Source organism: Bombus huntii, chromosome 5 (assembly GCF_024542735.1).
Source record: "Bombus huntii isolate Logan2020A chromosome 5, iyBomHunt1.1, whole genome shotgun sequence".
In the NCBI taxonomy this organism is placed as follows: domain Eukaryota; kingdom Metazoa; phylum Arthropoda; class Insecta; order Hymenoptera; family Apidae; genus Bombus; species Bombus huntii.
Genome location: NC_066242.1, coordinates 7,786,865 through 7,812,450, shown reverse-complemented (window position 1 = coordinate 7,812,450; position 25,586 = coordinate 7,786,865). Strand labels below are relative to the sequence as shown.

The following is a 25,586-nucleotide window of genomic DNA, read 5'->3' as shown; positions in this document are numbered from 1 at the left end:
TGTAAAAACCATGTATATATTTTGTATCGTACGAGTTGAAATACAATAAGAAAAATTAATACAACGAACCGGAATCGAAATCGTTCTATTTCAATCTCGGAGCCTGGAATTTCTCGCCTTTAGCGTTTTCGATTTGTCGATGGTTATTACACGGTTGATCATCGTTTTATCGAGCAAAAACGCCGTGAATGGCCGTTCGAGAGGTCATTGCCAATTCCAACGACCTTCTGATTCTTAGGTTACCTGTAAGCGTTGCTCGGGCTATACACAGACGTACACGTGGATGACTCGCACACTTGGATCCACGATATCAGCCGTATTATCGCGTACGACATTACCCAGCCTTTGACTAATGTCCTCGAACGAATGCCTACGCTTCGCCGATTTATAATGGCGGTCAACGAGATGTGGACAAACACCGGGTACCAATATATTTCAGATTATGGCTAAGTCCAGAGGTTGGTCAGAACTCTGCCTTGTGCCTGGTATACTTCTTCCCGACTGGGTGCAGAACGTACTACCAGACCGACATCAGAAGTGCATCTGCAGTCCTCTCTGTCGAGATCTTTTATGATAATGCCGATCGATGGTGCTAGAGAATCCGAAGTTTCTTCCTGTTCCTTCTTCGCTTTTCCATTATTTCTGCGCCACTATTCGATTGCCGTGTTACTGGACCATTCGACCATCGTATACCATCATATACATGTATACACAATTATATTAGGAGATGAAATTTATCAAAGAAACCTTCTTTCTCTACAGTGACTACGAAAATTATCCCATTGTAATTATCGTGGCATTTATACGTTATTTGCATCTAACAATAGACATACCTTTGTTTGGTAATGTTTTCGCGCGATTATAAAAATTTGATAGTATGAAAATGTTAATATAGAACCTGACAAAGAAAGTGCTTCATTGGAAAATGGAGGATACGCGCCTCTACTAATAATTTTCCTTAAAATCGTGCTTCTACAGGAGACGCTTCGACGATTCGAACGAAAACTAGCTAAACTCGAACCTTTTCCCCAAATTTCAAGATATCAATCTAAAACGCTGCGAATGAAACCTAAAATGCACGATCGTCTAAGCAAGCGGAGTGCGGCGTGCTTGGCAAATTTCAGCGAAGAAGTGGGGCAAAGAAACTCCGTACCGAGAGACGTGCGGTATTCGAGTATCGAGGCTGCTTCTCGAAGCGTCCTTCTGTCGTCCCGTGAATTCGTAAAACGAGGATTCGCGGTGTCCTCGAGACTTTCGGCGTTGGCGAGGCGGAGGAGCAGCAAAAGACGAGAGGCAGTGACGCGGTGGTGGAAGAAGGAGGATGTCGGGAAGAAGCAGAGAAGAGTCGAAGGCGAAGGAAGAGAAGGCATGTGTCCCAAACGACGTATGCACGCCGAGACACGTAAACGATATATCAGGGGGTTAGCCGCTGGGGACGGACGGCCCGGGCCATCTTTCTTCTACTTATACGTGTGATATTCACATGCGCAAACGTGATACACTCTATAGAGAGATCCACCGGCAAATATCCAGGACTGCCGCTCACGGCGGCACCGAGTGCTCTCGTGAGCTGTAAATGTATTAAGGTTTGACGACCGTGGAGGGACCCTTTGACTCGGGGGGTGTGCAGGGGTTGTCGGATCTTGTGCCTTACCCGGTACAGTACGTGCTGCACGCTTGGAACTTTCCTCGCTCCTCCGTACCGGCCAGAAGAACAAGATCGCTTCACTTACGAAATATGTTCGGGAAGATGTACGTTCTGCTGAATTTATGTAACGGTGTTTCCGTTAGGTACTTCTTGTCCGAGTACTTAATCCTTAACATTGTTCCCTTGTACCTAGGTCTTCTTTATTCCTAAAGTGCTTCGTTGTTTCAAATCGTGGGGTGATGGTTCGGTTAAACGAACGAACTTTTGTTGGGGTGGTTTGTGTTTTATAGACGAACATTATTAAATTAATAGCGGATTAGTCTGTTTGATTAATCTGTTAGATTATTATAAATTTTTCAATCACGGAAATAAAAGTTAAGGCAGATAAATCAATTTCCGGACTTTGATTCGTACAAAGGTAAATACGATATGATTTATTCGTAAGAGAAATGTAAATCTTGCGATCATATCTATTGGTGGAAGAAGTAGAGATTTTATAAGTCGAGGAAGTTTCGAAAATAAAAATCATTCATCCAGGAGGGTGGTATCACCTGAACTTTTGACGAGAAAGACCGCTACTCCCTTTTGTATCTTTTAGTTTTAAAAGTTGTTCATGATCATATTTCTTTTTCAACCGCGATTCTTACAGTTAGAAAATACAGATACGATTATCGTTTGCAATACATATGTACGTTCTCTGTGATAAATGATTGTGATTTTCTAAGGGGAATCACGAGTTCTTTCTCAATTTTTGGTCATACCGACCGAAGGCTACTGCGTTCTCCGATTTTAATCTCAATCCATCTTTTCCGCATTGCATGGCTTTCCAACGCGTTTGAATAATATCGCTTAAATAAAATATTAGATATCACGAAAAATATTGCGTACTTCAAATCTCTATTCCATTGCGACGAAACGAATAACACAGGTTTAACGAAAAATAATCACTATTGAAAGCCTTTCGCACAATATTTCTGTGTGGATCAATATTTTATTCTTCGTATCTCGTTTATGATATTTCTAATAATTTAAAATATACGATCCATCATCGCACACATCGTAAAAAGTTGTACGTTGTAAAAAGAGGGAAATGGTACGATCAATTAGCAGATCTCGCAATTTATATTTTCGTATATAGAGTACGAAATATTTTAATATATATAAAATAGATATTCTCGAACTTTCATGCAGAAATATACAATATCAAGCCGTGGTTGACAAAACAAATAGCAAGAGTATCGTGTCAGCGATAATTGATTAAGCGTCAGGGATTTAATCGGTCGCGTAAATTTCTTAATTCCGAGCTCGTCGAACAGGTCGGTGAAGCGGAAATATGTGAGAGCCAGGCATCAGGACATCGTTGAAAGTGCTGGTACACCGGCTCGTTTGTATGCGCGTGCATTATTACGTCCTTATATTATATCGCGAAGGTACAAATGTCCGTACGTATGTAAAATTCCTAGCTCCGGCCGCGTAGAGCTATAATAATATCTGTGCTGATAAATGAGACACATAAACGTACACGTAGGGGATTCCCCTCTCCCCTTACATCCCCTTTTCTGTTGGTGCGCCGCCGCTGCTGCTGCCGCACGGCCACCACCGCCCGCGACGCCTCCACCCCCGTGTGTCTTGGCTTATTCCACTTTTGCGGCGATGCATTACGAATTTTACATTTTACAAACGGCCCCGTTATCTCACGCGACACGCGATCCTTCCAGTTTCACGATAAAGAATGGCTAGTATCGATATTGCGAACCAGCTGGATACGTCCGATAGAAAATTCAATTATTATACTTTTCATAAGCTAACACGTTGCTTGAGGAAATTCATAGGATTTTCCAATGTTGCGTTATACAATCTGTGTTCTAGATATACTGTACAAGGATTGTTTATTGGAGAAACAGCAAGGTATAATAAAATGGTAATAATAGTTGACCCACGGTATGTAAAGATTATTTCTTTCTAAATTATTTAATTCTACTTTTTGAATAATTTTATTTTCCAAATAATTATAATTTATGGGAGTAAAAAGCCTTCTCGGTCGGTTTTTCAACAATAATTATAGCCTTCGTTGGACGAGTAATATTTTGTAATAAATGTTATTAAATTCTTGCTCAACTTTATAATAAATGTTACTAAATTCTTCGCCATCTTTGTAGAAAATATTATGTAATATTTTGTAATAAATATTACTAAATTTTTCTCCAACTTAAGCACCATTTTTACGTTCTACTATCAGTTGATGGAACAAAGTGTTGTATCAGAAGTTCCGTGAATTGTATCAAAAGTCCGAATTCTATTATTTTCTTAAATTCCGTGGCAATATATTCTTGAAATAAGAAGAAGAAAGGAAACAGGGAGACGACTGACGGTCGAAAGGGAAAGCGTTATACGCGCGAGGGGAGCTACGAACGTTGTCGCGTGATAAATAACGAAAGATTTGCGAAATATATCACAGCGGCAACACTCGTTTTGCACGATATAAGAGGTTCTACAGGAGTGTTTATCATATTTTCTAAGGCGAGCTACTTCTTTACTGTAGCAATCAAAAAATCGCCAAAACGAATTAAACGGTGACAAATGTATCGATCAATTTTGTTTACGTGTTCTGTAACAATAAATTATACAATATAATTCTGCTACTACAAGTATCGAAGTACTCTTTATGCTTTTCTTAAACTATTACAAATTAGATATCCTTTCTTGTCACTGAATGATAATGGCGTCAAATAGAATTTCAAAATTCTTATTTAATTTTTGCAGCAACTACTATGATACATAATCTTTTCTATTCTACGTTTCTGTGTAGAATACAAATTATATTTTTATTACATAATAATAACAATATAATAATATATAATAATATAATAACATATAACAATAATAATATACATATAACATGTAACAACATATAACAATAGTAATATATAACAATATAATAACATAATAATATACTTCTAGAGATATATAATAATAATGAAACACGCGCGTAATAAATTAGTACTTTAATGCTTCGTTACTTAATACCTTCACAAGATCACAAAAATGTTCAATTATGTAAATTAATCCATCAAAAATACATATCTAATCCAACTATGAATATTTAAACTAATGAGTCTTCTCCAATTTTCCACTATTACATCGTCATATTTATACTTGCATCGTAGTCGACATCTCCTTCATATAAGACAAATTGCAAGCGGATATCGATTTATCTAAATATGAAAGAAATAGTAGAGAAACAGTACTTGCTGATCGGATTAGACGAAAGCTTGGATCTGCGTGGAGGAATTCTTACTCGCATTAACATTCTCGTGCTTTTGAGCAAGGGTAATCCGGTCGCGATTCGTGATCAGGATTCGTACGCGGCAATCTGGGAACGCTGTGCAAGGACAGATTTTCGGATTCGCCATTCCCGTTAATGCGATTCGCCGTTTCTAGCGTGGATTAAGGGGAGCTGTCGTAAATAACGAAACGCCAGTCGATGTATCACCGAGGAATTCGGATCCTATTATTATTCTGGCCCCGTCTCGATCTGGTACGGTCTTTCACACACGCGTCTCTCCGCGATGTAGCTTTTCATCGCGATCCTCGTCGTGATCAACGACTCGAATCTCTTGCTGTACGAAAATCGGTCAACCCGAGCGTACAGCTGTTCTAACATTTCAAGAAGATTTGTTTGGAAGGAATTTGGCAGAACTTTGTTATTCTAGATTAATCGTCCGACTTGTTTGCTGCCTCTTCGTTTAACGAAAAAGGTCGCAATATACACCTGCCTGTAATATTTCTTTTCGATCGACGTTGATGCAGTTTTAAGGTAAATACTTTGGGATTTCGAAGAACATATTTGAATCTAACAGCGAGATAAATCTTATCGGGAAATGTTGGGAAATAATATTGTGAAAAGTATATGTAAAGTATATTGCAGATGTTTGTACGAACTGATATTCGAACGCAACCATAGAAATGAAAATTTAGGAAGACAAATTGATCGATTCTACCTTTTGTAAACTTTTCAATTTCGCTACATATTTATCGTCAAACGTGTGATTACTAGTTTGTAAATATTTACGCAAATTCATATGTTTATAAGCGCAACGAAAGGAATGATAGTTAAACAGATGTTTAATCCGCTGGAGAATTCTAACGAATAATTTAGGTATTTTACATATTTTGTACTTGATGTATATACCGCGAGGCGCATTAAAATTCTCTATAAATAATTAAACTTCCATAGCCTAATCGTCAGACGGAAAAACTCACATTTGAGAGAAATCCTTTTTTCTCAAAACCACCAGAGATTTGCAGAGCTATCGATAAACGTCATCGGGTTTTTCTTCGGTGGTTCTTTTCTATCGTGAAAGAAACGTCGAGGGAGGTTGCGCTGTCAACCAGCTCTTTGAAGTCGACTGAAATACGAGTCGGTACCGGAGAGCATCGAAATCGTAGGGGGGTTGGCGTGGAAAGACGCAAGGAAGAAAGAAGGGGCAAAGGGATTTCAGTCAAAATACACCTCCTTGGTGTACCGGTGGCCGATAAATTATTATCTCCGAAAGATTAGCTCTGATGTCGCGACCCTCATAAATATCAGTATATTTTTGCCCGGTAAGCCGATTTCCTTTCTGCCGATGCCTTCGAAACGTAGAGCGGCTGCTGCCGAATCGCGCGAAATCCTTTCTCCCATCTTCTTCTTTTCTCGCGTCTCGATCCTCCCCCGTCGCAGAGTCTTTATAGACCGGGAGATTAAACGCGCTTCTCGTGTTCCTTTTTAATTTTGCCACTTGTATCTGCGCGGGTTATTTTCAGTAAGGTAAGGTCCCTGTGTGTCAGCGAATCTTTCGTTCCGAGGTAATCGTCCGCGACCAGCCTGCTTTCTGATCTTCACCACGCTCCACTCTTCCATTGGCTATTGGTAACTAGAAATTCTGTTTCTTCTGCCGCTCTTACGTCTCGTTTCTTTGCTTTTTCGGCGGAGGTGTGAAATATAAGGAAATACTGGTAGGAAAATAGGATTTCGAAGTATTCATCGTGTCAGTAATCTTCGTCCGTATTAAAGAATCGAAGGATATCATTTAGATTCGTTTCCGAACAGTTTCAATATTTTGTGTAGTTAAGGAGTAGCGTATGCACGGAAAATTCTGGAAATAATGTGTTTAATCCAAATGTATGGTATAGAGCCGATTTTGTAGATTGGATGAGACGAAAATATACCAATCTTTATACGAGGTGAGGATATGAATACTTGTTGGGTTTATCGAATTCAACAAATTCTTCTGAAGTCGTAGACTCTTCAGAAATTTTCTTCTGAATCAAATCCGAATGAAGATAATGTAATTAAAGTTGTCACCAGTCGGGGCAATATCCGTAGAAAAGGTTTTAATTGCAACTGTGTCTTTATCGATCGTTCTCATTTCCTTCTTTCAAGGAGCAAAAGAAATAACACGTTTCGCGGTAGCTGAACGCGTTACACCTTCGTTCCTACTATACCTACAATCCAGGAAGAGATAGTCCCTTTGAATAACCCATGAATTGCCCGATAAAGCGAACGAAAAGAGGAACGGAAAGGCAGAGTGTGGTACGTAGATCGCGGAGGATGCTAAATTCGAAACTCTGCGCAATGCCATGTCGAAGGGAAACGACATAGACTTGGCGATCGCGTTGGAAACCGGCGACAAAAATCGTTGCCGCTGCTCTTCCCCGTGGATTTTTCCGTGTCATCTCGAATTGGTATGCGGCATGGCCTTCTAACAATACGACAATTTATATGGATTTGGAAGAGTCTTCAGCGTCTCTTCGGATCTGGTACCTCGAGTTTTACCTTCCGCTGTATTCAATGGATCTCCTCACCCTTCTCCCCTCTCTTTCTCCCTCTATCACTCTTTCTTTCTCACCCGCCCTGTCTCTCTTTCTGCCCGCTGTTCTCTTTAACCCTCTATCTTTTTCTTTCTTTTCCGCCTGACGGTCGGCTTGCACTCTTACTCGCACTACACAGATCGCTCTGCTGGGCATCAGCGAGGTTTTATCTCGCATTCAGAGACTGCATCGTCCCTCATGGATGGATCGGCAATCCTCTTTAACTCTCCGCCCCCTCCTTCCCTCTACAGTCGCGTTTTCTTTCTCCTTTTCCCTCGTTTGCTCTTCCCTTTCTAATACATACGTATACATACTCTCTTTTTCTCGCTCGCACTCCCTACTTACACCCTTAGCGTGTACGTTTCTCCGTCTGTACTCCCGCCGTTCTTTTTCCTCTGAGTCTATCCAACCACTCGATGCGAGATTATACCGCGGCTGGATACTCGCGAAAAATTCACGGATTCAACGTGTGCACGTACCTATCTACCTACGTACCCAGTGCATTCGTATTCCAAATTTCCTGGAATTTTTCACCTGTTTACTGGCTTCCGCCAATTTCTGAATTCAGAAAGGTACACATATGCATACATTTTAGCAATTATTAGTAGACTTGCAGGTATAGATTTGATTAAATGTACCGAATGTTTAGGGAGTTCAACGCTAATTATTGACATTATTATGATGGAAGTTTAATGGAAGGGAATTCTAGTTAGCGTCTGATTGAAGAACTTCTGCTGGCTAAATCTACTTGTTTGAACGTCTGCCGTTATTTGAATGAAAAATTATAAGTAGGAAGGGGAATTGGTACATTTCTATAGTATGGACTCTCCAATCTTATAAATTGTTTGTTTCATGACCAGTTTAAGATAAATAGAATCGTCTTGCAGCGATTATCATAATCATAGATATTGTTATTTAAAGATAGCTTTATAATAATAATAAGAGAAACCTTCTGTATATGTGGATACACATTACAGAGTATTCTAGAAGGTATAGTTAGAATAAAAGAAAAACAAAACTAAGTAACTAGTGGTAAATAGATGAAAAGGAAAGAAAAGGAAATAATGAAATGAAATATACAATTTGCGATTAATGATTACGGACCGCGTTGCAAGCTGATAGTTTAGTAAAACCTATAGATTTGCAGAAGAAATCATTTGTACCGCAAGACTGTTTTATTCGTGTTTAGTTTTATCCGAAAGATTAAATACTTGGTTTGTGTAGATCAATAATTGTTGGTTTATGAAAATATCAATAATAATTGAACTTGAAATTGTATGCAAAAATTTTGTTCCTTTCTAAAGAAATAACTGCTTTAATTTGCACTGTAGTACCTATATTTAAAGAATTTTTCATTTAATTTCTTACTTAACATTTTTATACTAATAAGTGAAAATATTTCTTCGTAAAATAATTATGAAATTTTATATGTGAACGTAAGTTGAGTGTCACTGGCAACACACCGCAGCTTCGAATATTCAGCAAGAGATGGCGCTGTCAGTACTATCAACTAACTTAAATATTCACAATTTAATTCATCTATCCTTTCACAAATCTTGCAGCTGTTTTAAATATCGTTTATTGTCCTTATTGTACTTTAAGGCAGTTAACATAATACGTAATGTAATATACAAATGTACTGCCATTAATGTTTATTTACGTTAGTTGATAATATTTTCCTTAGAAAATTTGATGAAATTGGTGTTTCTTGGTCATGATCATTGACTTACGCTCTCTCAAAGGGTTACGTAAAACCAAGGGCGGAAACTCGAGTAGAAACGTGTGTCGCAGTTCGGTACACGAGAACAAATGCGATATAATGTTACTTCTCAATGGCCTTCCATGATACATACGTTTTTATATACGCTTCAGAAAGTCTCTTCTATCAACATTGTCCATCTATGTATTCTTATTGACGCAATACTCGACAAAACATAATATACATTTGAGTATCTTTGCATGCAAACCGTAAAAATATCTACCCATACTTTCGCTTCTTTAACAGATTTCAATTGTCCTAAGCATTGGTAATATTTTAAATTACGATACAATCTCCAATTTTCAATTAGGATGAAAATTATTTTTTTTTTATCATCATAATGTCTATATATTTCAATAAAGTTGCACGCTTTTCAAATATTTATTTAATTTTCCTTAATATTACAGCAGGAATTTACACCGCAACATAACAAAATTGTTGTTTGTAGTATTACAGCTTCTGCGCTTTAAGATGATGACTTTCTTCTTTTCGAGTTCAATTGGTATATATAATTTACGAATGCATCAATAAAAACTTACTCTAAACAACTCAGAAAAAGACCCTTGCGTATAAAGGGAATTTCAAAGCGGATTCCTTTACATCAAACGCACGTTGCGTTGGAGCTACTATATCAGTAGACTAGCTGAAGCCCAGCGGAGAGGCAAGTTTACGATGTAACAGTGCAGGTCGGCTGATCTGCGAACGAGATTGGACCTGTAATTCAGTAGACCGATATTTACGATATTTATTGGACGGACGAAACAATGGATCGATATTGTTTTTCGATTGGCCGTTCTTTGTGTTTCATATGCTGGTGGTTACACACGCGGCGGTTTATCGCGGCGGCGTGTGTGCGGTTGTACTTGTATGGAAAACACAGACGCGGTCGTCCGTGCAGAGAGCAAGCCTCGTAAGCAACCGGGATCTTTATACGAACGAACATAAATAATATTTAATATGACAGGGAGAAGCGGCGCTGCTTTGTGCGATATATTTGGCATAGAAATGTCACCGATCGCGTATCTTACTTTCAAATAAGATCGCGCTCTTACTTTATCTCCATGGCGGATTGTGCGTCGAGCATTCAAAAACGCTATACGTATCGATGAGCATCTTTTTTTTCTTCCACGTATATAAGTATAATTTGATCGAGCAAGAACAGTCGGGGCTAGAAGGTTATAACATACTACATTAATGGCAGGAAATGAACGAAAATGGTATAAAAATGGTATGGTTGAAAATGTTATCTGCGCTTATAGAATAATGGAGATGAGTGTATCAATGTTTTTACCGTTTATCTACTTTACTTTTACTCGATTAGATAATGTAAGTATACCAGCCTTTATAATTTCTAACCACGTTCTTTCTCTATTTCTAAGCAACTCTCGAATCCCGATACATGTACACATCTTCCAGGAAGTAGCTAGTTCTTGTTCGTACGCTTTCGCAGAAAACGTATAATACACAAACCCGACAGGAAAGCTCGCGGTCTCGCGATCTGCCGGTATTCGTCGAATCTTCGATCAGTCCAGATCGAGCTGAAGTTGGCGAGCACAGGAACAAGAGACGTATCGTCCATTTGAATATCAAATTTGATGCAGCGGCATAGCTCTTTCGCGTATCGCGTTATCCATAATCGTATTCAAATGAAGATCACATAAGGTATGCTGTTTTAACGGAGGTTAACTCTCGAAGCGCCGTCTTTCTTTCTCTAGCGCCCTCTAGTTTTCCTCCGTTGTCCCCTTCCACTGTTGCATCTCTGGTCAGCGTTCGCAGTATGGCGCGGAGTGGGACGAAAGAGAGGCTACGTTCGGTGACGAACAATAACGATAAAGCGTATAATGGTTAAGCGCGACAAATATACATAGGCAGCTCTAGGAGCGCGAGCTTCCTTGGAACTTGGAGCGCCAACGAAGTGCGGTGCAACGGAGGGAGAGAGAGAGAAAAACATAGAGCGAGAGAGAGTGTGATAGAGGTGAACGGAGGAGGAAGAGGTTAGAGAAGGGATCCACATATGCATACAATTGATACAGATATACCATCGTCTTTATATACGTGTCGCGTTATTCTTGCTGCTGCCGCGCGCGGTATACCGAGCCGGCATAACACGAACGGCCCGAGCGGAGAGCGCCTCATAGTCTACAATACGATAACGCCGCTCTCATAGATTCGATGTAGCCAGCCGAACGAACCAGACTACCGGATACCTGCGCGACCGTCCTCCGCCGCCTTATTGCGCTGACTATTCGCGACAGGACAGGTTCGCGTACATCTGTTCTTGTCATAAGGAGTGATTTAGGGCTGGTTGCGGGCATTGATCTACCCGCCGCGGAGGATATCGACCATAGAACCACGGATCTCCCTTCAAAAAATCCAAGATCGAACGTGTTTCATTGAGCAACAACGTTTCAATGCCATTTTTCAGGGTAATGTTGTATGATTTGAGGTTAAATTAATGGAATAAGGAGATAGCAGAGGATTTCGGTAAAGTTTGAAGGTGAAGTCGACACATAGATTGCTTTGTTCTGTTTTCAATTCTATGGCGTCTGCGATATCGATATCGATTATATCGATTTTGTTTGAGTAACAGAGTTTTTAGTATTGTTTAGTGAATTATCTTTAATTGTACGTGTTTTCCGTGAATAGTGTAATATTTTAAAGTGTTCACAACTTAACCTGGATCTAACCTAAAATTCGCCTCATGTTTATGATATCTCTGACTGATTCTTTGATTATGTAAGTTGAGTAACATTAGTTTACATTTTATTATTTAGTGAACACTCTCTAATTAATGTAACATTCGTTATTCCAACGTATTATCAAAATTCATACTATTCGTTGATTCGCCCGATTAAAATTCGTAATGGATAGATATTTCAATTTCATTAAACAGTAATATAATATCTTCAAGAGTAAACTAGTTGTAATTATGTGTAAACATTGTTATTTCAATTTAGAATAATCCTTTTCCCTTATGTATCCAGAAATAACTGCCTAGAAGATATCTTTACGAATCACATTTATTCTCGTATACAAATTAATTTAGAAGTTAATAAATCAAAGCTGTTACATGTATGCCTTTTAGTCACTTCTGTGCATACATTCGAATTTCTATTAGGAGGTAATGGATTGGAAATTATGCTAATTGCTAATTGTTCCATGCTGTTTCGAGAATATTTCCCATCGTATTCAGTATAGGAGAGTTAGTCCGTTTCCATAGATAATGCTGTTGAGAAACACGGACATAAGCTCATGTATGACGCACCGGATAACCAGTTCTGTGTGATTTGTGGCTATTCCTGGCAGATCTGTTTGCGATAATAAAGTGGCAATGAGGCTTGTTACCGAGGCTAGTTGAACGAGAATCGTCGTATTCTCGGCGCTAGATTGTCAACATCATTGGTACATCATTTTGTAGAGATCATCTATCGCCGTGTCCACAGGTATATACCTGTCTCTATCTGAAACTAGTATTTATCCTTGTTAAAAAAATGTAATTCTGTCACGTTTATGTAAGTGATAATCAAAGATAAAAAATCATTTCGTTACACGTCGTATCTACTAGTAACTGTTATTAAAATGTTTAACGTGGTATAAATTACAGCGTTTCGCTGTTTGAGATCTTGACTGATACGCCGTTTTTGCGTTCAAATTATCGTTGAAATTTTAATTTACTTTATCATAAGGTAGATACAGCTGTGAGTTTATAAGTAAATCTTTACGATTAATTCGTAGCTAGTAAAAATTATTTCTTGAGGCAATGCAACTATTAAAGCGGAAGTTGAAAAGATAAAATATTATTTGTATATTAATGTTTCGCGATGAATTTACTTATTTTATTTATAGATCAACTTTCATTAGATTATAGTAATATTCCAAACTGTTAAAGATACAGGAAATATTTTTTAATAATTTCTGCAAAGCATCACAAAGAAGGATACAGAATATAAGGAAAATGATATTTTATCTCAGTTTTTAAACTCAGAGTACCTTGGTTACTTTCCGATGGAGTTATGAATTAAAAATGATATTTGGCTTTTTTCTTTATATTTTTCCTTACCCTGTTCTCCATATCTGTTGTTTTTTCCACGACGCATGCTTACGTAGCGATTGCACGTAGATGACTGTTTATTTTCACCGCTCCATTATCTATTTTTAATGTTGGACCAGACGTAGTGTAAAATACGCTCGACGCTGTGAATGTAAAACTTAATCCCCGGCCGCAAAGGTAAAAAATTTTTATAATTCATGAGATGTTCATTTAACAAAGCGTAAATGAACAAAAACCGAACTGGTGTTTTCATAATATTTTCATGGCTCGGTTACAAACACCATATAACACGAGTCTCTTTAATTCTGCTTTTAAGAAAAATATATGTACGTGATTATAAGTTGGAATTTAATTAATTTCGTAAATTCGGTGTATTTCTAGAAATTATGTATTATAAAATTCATACCAGGGATGTAACAACGTATAAATATTTTTGTGAATAATAATTCTATATATTTTCCATTTATCATTCTTATTTCAACTTTCGTGCTTAAAATTGTAGATCTGTGTTCTTCTAGCATAGAAAGTTTAGCTAAAATTACATGCAATTATACTTTAAATACGCCCAGGTATATGTATATGTAGTATATTCAGACATGTTCTCATTAAGTATGAATATTCTAATTTCATAACAGAAAGGAAAATTTCTATTTTTTTTATTTCTTCATTTTTATTTTACTACCATCTCTTTTTTGTTTATTTGTTCTTATTTTTTATTCTATTTTATTCCTTACTCATTATCACATACAACAAATGCATTCATAATTCTTAGAAAAGATTCCACTATACATCTTATTATATTCGCTATACACGATAAATATTTCTTCGTATCTGAAATTAAATACCCGTGCTTATACAATATTCTATTCCCACTGGTAATACCTAACCAATAGTATTCCAGTTCGGAATAGAATTACCATTTCTATATATTACCTATATTTGTACCTTTTTGTATCAACGTCTAATTTTCCTCACGTGTTAAAGTTTCTGTTAACGTGTGAAGATTCAGGAGAACGTTGAATACCGGAAACCGCTCGGAAGACGAAACCAACGGATATTTAAAGTCGATACAATAGCGCATTACCGACTGTATATTCAGTCCCGGCGTTTTGTTGGGCTGGCTACTTGTCATGTATCAGTGTATACGTCAGAGGAAGAGCACAGAAGCGAGTTTAGATCCGGACGAAAACGAGATGCTTATATTGTTGCAGATCCATTGTTACACCCGAGTCAGAAGAGAGGTAGGCCTGGCCACGTTGGTACCGCCTACTAGAGTGATCCCGACAAGGAAGGACTTGACCAACCTCGTCCTGCCCCTCCAGCACGATCCTCTACTCCTGGACTCAACCTGACGGGATCACGTTCTGTGCCGTCGTTCCGATTAATTCTTTTGCTGTAAAGGGTGCACTCTTTGGCCGATTCACCTGTCGCAAAGCGTATTGGAGATCGTTGATGCCGTGGAAAGAGAAATGGCGGCGGTTCAGGTTTATGCAACCCAGATATATTTATCATTCTTCCAGAGGAGTAATTGCAAGGTAAGTACCTATCCACTAAGAAACTGCTATCACGCAATACTATGCTTTTCTTTTGATGATTGGACTCGTACCCTAGATAGAGGGAGAAATAATACTACATTATTTTGAAAAACCTCTGAAAAATGTGGGTTAATGTAGACTGAAATGCTATAGGTGGAGTTATTGCAGTTTAATTAATCTTGCAAGCTTGTTATGCTGCGGAATGATTATTTTATGTCACGATTGTTTTTTTTTTTTTAAGACAATTTGTTAGGAGTATCTATCTGGAATGTAATTCTCTAATTAATGCAGAAGTTTTTCAAGTATACTAGTTTAGCTAGAATAATCTGCATTGAAGAGCGAAATTCTAGAAGAAATTTTCATTTCAAGCTTCAGTAGGATTAATTGATTTAAAATTTGTAAGACGATGTACTATTTTGAATTAGTGCAATGATTGAAATATTAAAATATCAGTCGAGACGTATGAAATTAGAGAGGTGCAGGTTAATTTCCTGCTTGACGTGCCACGATAAATGCAATACATATTTACCAATAATGTAGATTTTTCTTATCTCCTGTATAAAATAAGTATTCCTTCATGAATAAGAATCTCGTGGATTCAACTTCATATCTCATCGTGGTGTCCTTTTTCTCGCTCGTTGTAACCAGGATTTTTTTCCCTTCATTCACCCACTATATTACATAAGCTTTATATATACTTCTTTACATTCTTCCTTTGCTTTGCACGTGTTAATCTATGCGTCTTTCAAGTTCTTTTTACCTTGTCCTTTTCTCTGTGAGATTATTTTTACGTCGCATTCAGATAAAACGTTGTAAAGGAGGTTTTGATAATACTTCGTACTTGAATACGTACGTATTTATTATGTTTCAACTCTGTTCCAAATAACTGTGCTTATCTGTATAAACAAATTGAAAGAAATTAATAGAGAATACAAATAACGTTCGTCGCAATAACTTCCAACAAATACTTTAAAATAAAATAGAATACACGTGAAGAATATAAAATTGTGAAGCTTTATTCCGATATTGGATCGAAAAGATCGATATCCCAAAGAACAATACTTCGATAGACTTTGAAGAATCTTCGAACGAGAACTCGAGTGTGTCGAATCGTTCATGAAACGCGGCAGTATTCTTTAAGCGGAAAACGTATACGTCTCTTGAGTTATTCGTCTGTAACGAATAGCTGGCATTAGTTAACAGGATATCAAAAGGATACCTTGTGGCAGGCCACCAAGGCACCAAGACCCCACCCAGTCGATGCCCGGTGTAACATCAGGAACGAAACCCTACCGAACACAATGCCTCGAACCTGAGACTCTATCGCGATATCATCCGGTTATAAATTGGAACACAGCTTCGCCCTGGCATTATGATGTCTCTAATATGTCTTTTTCCTCGTTGGTCACTGACCGACCGATCTCTGAGTCGATCACCAACTGTATTTTTGTTTCTGAGGCATTCGTGTGTCCAGCAAATTGTTGCACTTTCCGCGATAGAACCGTCTATTCTCACAATCAGTGGAAAGATCATATTCTACGCTCCTATTTGGAAGATACATTAAGATCGGTTCGTTTGGAAAACATTAGACCGATGATAGGAAATTCTCAGAAAGAAAAGAAGTCTAATTAAAAGTTCTACTATTTAATCTTTCATTATTGATGATTGTCTCCTACCTATTCCGTTGATGATGATTTTTTCATTCTTTTTTAGTTAAATATTCTTTCAATGCCTTTGTAGTCTAGTTCTCAGTATTCAACATTTTTCCTGTGAAAAAGTTTTACAATGATCTAAACTAATTCATCTAAAGAAGACTGTCTTCATTGTAAATTTTTCTACCTGTCTCGTATACAATACAAAGCCTACGATACACTTTGTTATAAAGAATAGTTTGTCGTTCAACTTTTCAACAGCAGACAAATCCTACAGTGATTTTAGGAAATCCCAAAATAGACAGAACTCTTCTTCATCCTGATCTATAAACGCACTAGGAAAAACGTAACTGATATAAAAATTCGTGTCGAAAATTATTGAGACGTTTTCGAGATTCCGAAATGTGAGGAAAAACGCGGCAACATGTTGCAGCTTCGAGAATTGTATAATACAAAAGATGAATGCCCTGTATCTGTCAGGAAGAGCAAATTGAGGATAGAGGATGAGAATGTGAGGTACGAAAATGTGATGTTGCACGCGTGGCCCGTGGTCGAACACTTTTTGCAGACTGGAGAATATTTATGGACAATACGAAGTGGCCTGGAGTTGCAAGATCCTCGACCTCTTCCGCCGACCAGGAATTATTCAAAATCCTTGCTCGTGCGACTGCTCGAGATAAATAACGTTCGCCTCTTCCTCCACTTCTCTTCTTCCCTTATCCAGCTTCTCTTCCACCTTCATCGGATGTTTCGTGTGGGTGAGCTCTCGGGGCTCTCCGTTGTTGGATGTTTAACATAACACGGGCAATCATTTATGCGTGGCGAGCTGGACAGCGACCCCATAATTTAGACCAGTGGGCAGAACTAGCTTGCAGCACTACCCTGCGATTGGTCCCATACGGGGTGTACCTCGTAACCTTGTACTTGAACGCTTCTTGGAATACACTTTAATGTCTGTCTTCCACTGCTCCACTTCGTCATTCATTTGCAACAGTTCTTTTCCTCGCTTTATATTCGACTATTTCAGTTCCTTTGGTGTATTTATATTGTACCGTAGAAGAATTATTGATAGTGAGTTGTCGTCGTAGAAAAAGGAGGACAATACGTTTCCTATTAAAAAAAATATGGTAGATCTAGGGGTTTTCCTCCTACAGCGAATAAATCAGTTTCACATTGTATATATTTGCATTGCATATCTATTGCATATGTGCAACTTGTGCCTTAACTTCAAACGTTTGCTGCTCGATTTTTCTAGTATCTGCTAAGCAATCCAAGCGATCTATTAAACGTTCTAGCACTGTGTCCATCGCAGAACATCGAAACACAAACAATTTGTATTCAGAGACCTGCGACCTGAAACTTTAAAACTACGAACCAAAGGTAAACACTTTATACGATAGATAATCGAATTAATTTGTTAGTCTTCTTTGCGAATTAATTTTCACAATTCTTTAATACTTCCATAACATGTTTTAGTTTGGAATATTTACGCGTCCATCTGCTCCACCAGTGCAAAACTTGTCAATTCATTTAAAATCCCTGGAGAATGAGTTGGCCCATTCATAAGAGATTGAAGAATGTATTTTCCTTGCTGCGGCGGCTTTTAAAAAGTCACTGGGTATATCGAGAGGGCCTATATACGTATGTAAGCATCGCAAGGCCCCCCACGGTGGGATAAAGGCAGGCTCCACGACAGTAGCCATGTACACCATGGGTTAGACAATGCCGCTCGCATTAATACACTTCATATTAGTCCGTTTTAATGCGTGTTTGCCGGCCATTGTGAATGAGCGACACTGTTTATCACCGACCCCCGTACGGCCCCCTACCCCCTGGGTCGGGGGGGGGGGGGGAGGGCGCATTTGTCTCGAGCCTGCTGGTGATCGGGGGGATAACAAATCCGTATACGCCGTATTCAGTTTTTCAATTCCTTCGTTCGCGTGTATCTGGTTCACTCGATTCCTACCGACCTCTGCCTTCCACCAAACGTAAGTTGGTATTATCACTGGAGTATGAAAATTAGAATTTCGAAGAGACGGTGATTTAAGGGATGGTTCCTTTAGTTGGAAGATCTTATCGTTGAATTTTGGATAAGATTTTGTTAGAGTGTTCTTTTCCAGTTAGTTCTAACCCTTGAGCAACCGCAATGATCCGTAGAATTTCAAACGATATTTTACTTGATACGTATGAATATATTTCGTCTGATTGTGTTTGCACAAAGGAAAATTGATTTTCTCTTAACAATTTTATAAAAATCTATATTAGGTGGATTAATTGTCGAATTGTCGAAGTCCAATGGTATTTTTAATTTAACTTAACATAGAAACTGCCTTTACGGTCCAATTTTGCGATTAATGTCAATATGCAAATAGTATAATATTGTAATATTATACAAGGTATTTGGAATAATTAACTATATCCTTCTCTCAACTTTGAACTACAATAGCTGCCATAAGTATAAGTAGCACTTCTGTGGATGAAACGAAGTTAAAGAGCAAAAGGAAAGACATAGTAATAGGAATAAGAAGACATTGAAGTCCCGACTGGATAAATATAATTCGTTAACTGATGCTGTTAGGACATCACCCCCGACTCTAGCAAAGCTCATGTAGCAACATTATTTCTGGCATTGACTCTTGACTACACTCGCTCCGTGGTGTATGATCCAAACACGATAACGTCATCTCATATGACTCACGAAACCCGAAATACACGTGCACGTTTCATGATCGTTCGGTTTACTGTCATTTTGAAATTCGTGAATCTACTCGATGGTGTACTTCTTTAATCTTCTTCCACTTTATCGTGCAACTTTGATCTGTTCGGCTTAATTGACTCATTTTCTTAAATTTTCTTCAAATGATATTTCAATGTTATTTACTACGTATTCAATTACTAAGCGTTTCATCACCTCTTTTATAACTTCAGAACGACTCGATGTTATTAACAATGTTGGAAATTGTCCTAATTGCGCATTAATCCGGGTTTCTAATAGTTAATTAAGACTAGAATTGTCAAGTAGAATGAGCAATATTTTATGAAAAATGACGAACGCTTCTGTAATATGTATCTTTACGATATCTCGTCGCTTTTATTTCCTTCTGTTTTCATCTCCAGCTTCTATATTATCTTAACTCTCGCGGGCCGAACTAACACGAATTCCACGTGAATTTGCAAAATCGATCGTCCTTGCGCGTAAAAGAATCACGCGAGCGCAAGAAGACGGTCGCGTATTCGAAAAAACTTTCGCGTTCTCGGAAAGATTTGCAAGGCAAAGGAAAGGCCGACTGTGTAGCGAAAGAGGCAAGCAGAGATTAAGAGGAGAAGACGAAAGAGGAAAGCACGGGGAACGGGATAACTGCTCTGTTTGACGACGTTGCCAGAATATTAATGCAGTCCGTGTTCGACTCCGCGAAACAAACTGCGTCGCGCCAAAAACTGTCAGTGAGTCAATCCGCTTCGGGTCGTCCCGACTATTTCGTAATCCTGTGTAGGCAACGAATATTCACGGCTACGCTCGCTCGACAAGCTTGATCCTATTCTGATGCCTGATAAATCTTGACGTGCCAGTTCGAGAATGCCAGAACACTTCGTGCAATCCTTTCTCCATAGCGATCAAATATGTCGAAATAGTAACTGTTCCTTCTCAGCTTGTTCGAGAGAATTAACATCAACTTGCCGCAAAATGCAGAAGCATCCGTCAAAATGATTCACGGCGGGATGTCGTTCCTGTCGCAGAAATAAAGTTGGAAAATACGCTCGGTGCCATGTGTCGCGCGTCGATCTGTTATTAATATCCATCGATGATTTATAAATAGCGCGGGGAGGTTGCACTAGAATTTTCCAAGCACTTTTGACCTGCTCACTGGGAAGAGACGAATTAACCTGTCACCAGGGTTATCGAATATCTTGCACGTGATAAGTTATTTATTTCGTGAGCTGAGTGTTGTTTGCTGCATCGTTTCGGTTCTGTTGAAGACGAGTTTATGTGATAAATGAAAATAAATTCCGCTGATACGATAATTATTTCGTGGTTTTAATAAATTTATTCGTAATTATATCAATCACTAGGATCAGAGATAACAAATATTCCTATATTTACATATTCGATCATTCTACTCAAACAGAAACGAGCTATTTTACGCTACAAATGAAACAATGAAACGATCTGTATGCTTATAATAACGGAATGGCTTAATGGTATTCTACATAAAAAATAACTAATCTTAATATTTTAAAAAAACTGTAAATTCTTATAGCGTGTATTAATCGCTTATTACAAATCACATATTAAATATGTAATAATTGAGTATTTCATTAGTCTGATGGAATAGTTAACTATGAATATCTTTAAAATATTCCGAAAGTACCACGGTGTTACGTAGAATACGTGAGAATCACGCGGTGAAAAATGTTAAAAGTATGTGATTCTCAGATTCGTCACTACAGTCTGGTAATCTCGTTAGTTACTAGCGAAGCCAGTTATCAGCACTTGATTCTCAGGCTTCATCCAAGCGGGAGCGCCGTGTATCTCCGGCACCGGTGAAAATCCTTTATCTTCAAATCGCCGGAGATAATTTGGCCGGTGTAGACACGGCAAATATCTGTACAAGAGATCGGAATAAGGGTTGGCGTGTGGGCGGCGATGGTGGAAAATCGGTGCACAGAAAGACTATGTAGGTTATAGGGGACGAGATCACTAATACAGAAGATGTTTGCGAACCTGTTAATAATGCTGCGTTTGCTCGCCAGGTTATTAGTAATGGCAAACACCTAAATTGTTCTGCCGTGGATTAGTAATAAGCGCAGCTGCAAAGTTGTAGCTGTACCCGTGCAAAGATTTTCTCGTTTGTCGATTTCGTGAATCGAAATACCGCCAGCTGTAAACTAATTCTCGTCGATCTTTATTTGTACACTTTTCTTGTGATCTATGGAAATAGTAGTAGATATTTTATCTATTTATTTATCAGTAGATGGAACGAAGTTTCTTTTAATACATAAAAATTAATGCGAAATAATAAATGAAACTCGTCTTCCATCGATCAACTTACCTTGATGAATCTTACTTTTTAATATCGTAGTTATGGAGAAGAATCACAAGGATTTGCTCAATACTTTTCTTGTCACTATCTTATCTGCCATCTGATTTCTATAATTTTGTAAAGCTTAGAGAAATTGAAGTATTTATGAAACACTGCGATGAATTATCTTTTTCCCAAATCTAAATGCAGATACATACAATTACAGATACAATTCTTTTGCTAATGATTCTGCAAATTATTTTCTATTATCACCTCCATCTTATTGCAGTCTACTCTTGCTTTTTGTTATTTAGTCTTCTATCAATGTGTCAAATCAGTTACTTCCATCAGCTTCTGATCTTCATAAATATCATTGCTGTTAATAAATCTTCCAGAGCAGAAACTTTCCACTTTTCAATCAGCAAACAGCGATAATCTCGCTGGTTTTGGTAAAATCACGGTAGAAAGTCACGTGTAATCCATCTTTAACGTAAGTTCGGCAGCATATCAAATCCGTGGCGAATTTGAAATTTCGATAACCAGCTGCATGTTTGTCGAAACATCGTCGAGATATCCGATAAGATCTCGTCGCCGTGCTGTTGGTAAGGCTTGCTGTGGTAAATTCTGTCGCGGAAGGCTACGCCTCCCCGACTTGCCTCGCGAAATACCTTTCGAGGTTGTGCACGCCGTATTCCGGTGGATCTGCCGTGAACACATCCGGCGAAAACTAAACTGATTTAGCTTTAAGCACGTTAGGACCCCTTTAATAGCTTATAGGTAAACAAAATTAACATATCTTAACAGCGTTAAGAATTTCCGCGTCCCCGCACCGGTGCTTGGCCCAGACGGCGGGGGTTAAAGGGTAAGTTTGTTAAGTAGCGCAGGATCGCGAAACCGCCATCAGCTATACGAAGACACGCGATACCGAAAAGACGCGATACTCGAGAGGACGCATCCTGTTTTCCCATGATAAGCGATGTTACCTTGTTTTTCTTGCCGACGATCGATATTCTTCTGATATTTTATTTTTTGTACAGATAAAGCTTACCAAAGTATTTGGACGCTTATAAACGCTTTTTATGGATATATTATGTCCGTTATACGAAATACTTTGAAATTACGCTAACACGAAGTTTGCGGCGAAGTTTGCGAAACAAATTTGAAAATAAACGTAGAAATTACAGGATATTTAATCGTGGAGATTACAAAAGTATTTAAACAGTCGATTGTCTATTCCGTTAATAAGTTTCAATATTCAGTTGGACATGTATTATATAGAGTCTGGTCATCGTGAAAAAACGTTTGCCTTTCATCTTTTCCATCTCCTTTCTTTTATACGATCGTTCGACACGAACAATGGCTGACAGAGCGAGTAGAGCTTCCCACAGCAACAATTCAGTTTCTGGACGTCTTCAAAAGTTCGGGATACATTGGTACGTACAAGTATCGATGTTCCATCCGCGTTTGCAAATCGGCAGCAGCGTGCACGTTGAATTATTCAAGGGAGACCGGGCCTGATATCGCAGGTAGAACGCAGTAGCGGCGTTCGACGTCTTTCCACGAGACATTGGCGAGAGAAGAGCGAAAGCCAGGCTTGAACAAAGAGGAAGACACCAGCTACGAGCAGGAGAGGTCAAGATTGTCGCGAGTCTTGTGCGCGGCCGCGAGAGAAACGAGAAATTCCTATTTACATATTTATTCCACGAAGAAGATTCACCGGATAGACGGAAAATGTCGTGACGCATTATCGGGTCCTTTTCATGAGAAAAATTCCCGGTTGCTCTTTCCGTGACCGAGATATGTATGGCTGCTCTATCAAGCTCTACCACTGTCTTCCGTAACATTCTCTCTGACTGATCGAAACAGGGACAATTAGATGCAAACTTCAAGGTTATAAACGAATTGAAAATTACGCGGAAAATATACGAGTATAATAAGTCCATTTTTGTTCATTTTTCTAACTCTATTTTCCTTGGTAACTAACAACAGTACACAATTATTTTATTTCTATATAAACGATCTATAGAGTTTTGATAAATTTATTGGAAAATTTAATATTTTCTAGGGCCACTTATACTACGTTATGCGTACGAGAGGATTTCATTTAAAGATTTTACAAAAATGCATTACTGATGACGTAAATTACTTAACGTAGTTAATGTTAAATTTACTTAATATACCAGTTGTACTTTTTCGTGTAAATTTCTACATTTTATTCTATATTTTATTCTATATTTATTGGTGCTGACAAAGTTTTCGTAGTGTCATATTTTCACTTTCCAAATGCGTTTAATTAATTATTATAGCGCGGATGACACTAATGGTTGGAAGAAAAACTTATATGGATTTATAAATTTAGTTTTATCACTTTTCTTCCAAATTTAATTTTCTCAGATTCTTAGACTGTCTGTGTTTCTTTATAGATTGACTAACTGATTTCCCAAACTCGTAACTTTCCCAAACTTCGAATTCGTCTATTAATTATATTTTATGAGATTGAGATCTCGATCGGTTCGGTTTCCCATTTGGTTGGATAAATAAAATCGCAATTAGGCTAAAAGCTAATTAATATTGGACAGCTAATTTCGGGCATCGATCCGTTCTGGTCTGCATTTTTGTGAATGCTAATAATACCGTGAACGAATGTCGAGTTGTACAGCTGTCAGGTATGCCCACCTGCTGATATTTCGAATCGAAAATGAAGTGGACAGCGATCTTGGTCCAGTCAACCATCAGAATCATTATATCCTGCCTTAACTAAAATTAATTGGAATTTGTTACACGTTTTGGTTAAACTGCTGCTTTTAGTTAATTGAATAATTCTTCATTACACGTTGAATCACTTTCACTAAAAATAACGTAATGATGCTAATGATTAAATGCTATTTAACATCTGCCAGGTATAAACACGTGCCAAGAGAATAGTACGTACAAAAGAATAGCTTTCGAGCTGGAAAGAATAGTTATTTATTTGAGGTTCGATTATCTCGCGTAAGACCACCTACAGCGATCTTCTCATAACTCAGTTCTCGTGGATAGTCGGTAAAAAATAGTAGAATATCTTTGCGCTTATCCATTTTCTCACAGATAACAGTCAATGCTTCGAGATTCTCTTATATTCAGCAATAATGTAGTATATACGCTATGATTCATTCGTATTCGAACACTCTGGTAGAGTTGTAGATCAAGTTTGCTTTGTTTTCAAAGAGAATGTTATATCTTCCATTTAAGAATATGAAATTTTATTATAGAATGTCGAATCTAGAAAATAAAAAGATAATCGCTTCTCCAAGATACGATTAAAATTATTCCAATTTGGAACTTTGTATGAATTTTATAATTTTATACTTTCGATGAACATTTTATACAAAAAATCACTGTATGCTGCTCTTCTATCAGTTTTCAATTTGCTTAACACGTGTTTCTGTTCGAGCGTTGATACAGTGAAAGTGCGAGAATAAATAGGCGATAGGTGGATAAAACGAAAGACACCAGAAGAAAGGTGAATAGGATAGAAAAAAAAAAAAGGATGAATCCTGGGACCCCCTACGCACCATCGTTCGGCTATTTTTCGGTGCGATCGTAAAATCTAATGGGCGCATAAACCGTGGAAAAAGAGCTTCGGCATAAAAAAGAGAACCGTCAGCGATAGAATCGTTATTAATACTTTATGTTAATTACCGCATCGTTTGGTTCGACGAACGGCCTTAAATCGAGTTGCTAAAGAGCCATGCTGGATCGTAAATTCGTTGTCTCGGCTTGACTCTCGATTAAAATCTGCTTTCAAGAGACGTCTACTGCCCCCCTCCCCTTCTCTCATTTTCACTACCTTTTCAGCATTTCGACTTTCCTATCAATCTAATTTATTTATCGGATATACCATTGGAATAAACGTCATTGTGGAGTCGATTAAAATCCTTGAGTTATTGTCGCCATTTTCTGTTTCTTCGGTTTTCGGGACAAATCTTTAGAATCGAAATACAGAGTTTCAGGTTTGGTATTAAAAGACGTCGATTTTGAAAAGCCACAGGATACACGAGAAATATATTTGACTAACAGTGATTAAG

At 38.0% G+C, this 25,586-nt stretch overlaps 2 long non-coding RNA genes across 4 annotated transcripts in view; one reads left to right on the top strand and one right to left on the bottom strand.

Annotated features, from left to right (window-relative positions):
* The first annotated feature begins 9,633 nt into the window (after positions 1–9,633).
* The window catches only part of LOC126866000 (uncharacterized), an 87,884-nt gene continuing 71,931 nt past the window's right edge, over positions 9,634–25,586 (top strand). The window contains exons 1-2 of one of the 3 annotated variants that reach the window (XR_007689756.1): positions 9,634–11,686; positions 14,523–14,846. This is a non-coding gene — a long non-coding RNA (uncharacterized LOC126866000). Of the gene's footprint in view, positions 11,687–12,561; positions 12,704–14,522; positions 14,847–25,586 lie in introns of those variants that run through there. The other 2 variants (XR_007689754.1, XR_007689755.1) reach the window with 2 other exon arrangements.
* Positions 12,263–24,724, bottom strand: LOC126866001 (uncharacterized). Its single transcript, XR_007689757.1, has 3 exons — positions 15,376–24,724; positions 13,321–14,918; positions 12,263–12,727 (listed from the first exon to the last, which is right to left on the bottom strand). It is a non-coding gene; the product is annotated as an uncharacterized LOC126866001 (long non-coding RNA).